This window comes from Mesoplodon mirus, assembly GCF_964341445.2.
Source record: "Mesoplodon mirus genome assembly, chromosome: 4".
In the NCBI taxonomy this organism is placed as follows: domain Eukaryota; kingdom Metazoa; phylum Chordata; class Mammalia; order Artiodactyla; family Ziphiidae; genus Mesoplodon; species Mesoplodon mirus.
This window is the reverse complement of record NC_138979.1, coordinates 131,520,956-131,522,901: the sequence shown is the minus strand read 5'-3', so window position 1 is coordinate 131,522,901 and position 1,946 is coordinate 131,520,956. Positions and strand designations below refer to the sequence as shown.

Here is a 1,946-nt window from a genome sequence, read left to right as displayed (position 1 = left end):
TAATTTCAGATAGACCAGACTTTAAAGTAAGAAAAATTTTCTGGATAAAAAAGGGCATTACATAATGACAAAGGGACCAGTTCTCCAAGAAGACACTTCTTGACGTGTGTGCACTTAACAACAGATTATCAAACTACTTGAGTCAAAAACTGATAGAAATGCAAGGAGTAATATATTAATCTACTATATATGAGGCTGAAATCAATAAGGACATAGTTGAACTCAACAACACTTTCAGCCAACTGGACATAATTGACTTCTATAAACCTCTTTATCCAACAAAAGCAAAATTAACATTTTTGTCAGACTCACATGAAGCGTTCACCACAATAAGTCACATTCATGAAACACATCTTAACAAATCTGAAAGAATATAAATCATAGGATTTCAACTAGAGCAAGATAGAATTAAATTAAACATCAATAACAGAAAGACACCTGGAAAATCTCGAAATATGTAGAGATTAAACACCACACCTTGTGTGTAACATATGGGACAAAAAAGAAATCTCAAAAGAAATTTTAAAATATTTTGAAAAAAATAAAAATAAAAAAATACAACTAATTAAAACTTGTGGGATGCAGTGAAAGCAATGCTTAGAGTGAAATGTATAGCATTGAATGCATATATTAGAAAAGAAGATCCATATTAATAATTTAAGTTTCCACCTTAGGAAACTAGCAAAAAAAAAAAAAAACAAAACCATATTAAATCCAAAGTAAGCAAAGAGAATATCTGGTATGTGATGGTGGATGCACAACATCACTGGAGGAGGATAGTGAAGCTGATGAGGGAGGTGATCTAGCAGGCAGTGCAGTACACCAAAGCCATGCAGAACAATAAGCTGGACCTCCAGGAATATAAAATTCCTGTCACTGAAAATCTAGGTGCTACTTTAGACCAGTTTGATGCTATTGATTTTTCTGGCAATGTAATCAGGAAACTAGGTGGTTTTTCTTTAGTCAGAAGACTGAAAAAATTATTAGTGAACAACAATAGAATATGCCATATAGGTGATGGACTTGGTCAGGCTCTGCACTGTCTGACAGAACTTATTCTCACCAGCAATAATCTTGTGGGACTGGATGATCTGGACTCTTTGACATCTCTCAAATAACTGACTTATCTAAATACTCTAGGAAATCTTCTAACAAAGAAGTAGTGTAACAGACTGTATGTAATTTATAAAGTTCCACAAGTCAGAGTATTGGATTTCCAGAAGTTGGAACTTAAAGAGTGCCAGGAAGCAGAGAAAACGTTCAAGGGCAGACAAGGGACACAACTTGCAAAGGATATTTCCATGAGAAGCAAAACTTTCAATCCAGGTTATGGTTTGCCAAGTGACAAAAAGAAAGGCAGGTCACCTGCAGGGGATGTAGAAGCAGTCGAGAATGCTAATGCATCAACCCTCGCTGAAGTGGAGTGCCTGGAGTGTTTTCTATTTTCTCTCTGATACCTGGCAGAGAATGCAGATCAATCAGGCCTCACTGATGATTGATGGTGAAGAGGAAATGGAAGAAGACATAGTCACAAATGGCCTCTGAGTATCTACAGGATATATAATATGTCCACCTGGGACAAGTCCTCTTTTTGAATATGGAATAATAGCCTTGCTTATGTCAAAAAAGTCGAGTTCAAAAACATTGTTGAAATGTCTAAAACTGCTGCTGGTAACTTTGTAATATAAATTTTGAAATCTGAATGCCAGTTTTCTACAAATAGTAAAAATAAGGGACATTCACTGTCCTCCCAAAAAGAATATAAAAAGAGTAAGCAGAAGAAAATATATAATACAGTAGAAATCAGCCAACTGGTAAGAGTAAATCAGCAGAAAAAAAAATAAGTGAAACTAAAAGCTGGCTTGCTCTTTGCAAAAATCAATAGAAACAATAAACATCTAGCTAAGCTAATTTAAAAAAAAAAAAAGAAAGAGGATGAAAAATGT

General features: G+C 34.6%; 1 pseudogene across 1 annotated transcript; it reads left to right on the top strand.

The window, feature by feature from the left end:
* The first annotated feature begins 830 nt into the window (after positions 1 to 830).
* On the top strand, positions 831 to 1,545 carry LOC309802908 (U2 small nuclear ribonucleoprotein A'-like; annotated as a pseudogene). The gene has a single exon. The product of its transcript is annotated as a U2 small nuclear ribonucleoprotein A'-like (transcript).
* Positions 1,546 to 1,946: the final 401 nt, after the last annotated feature.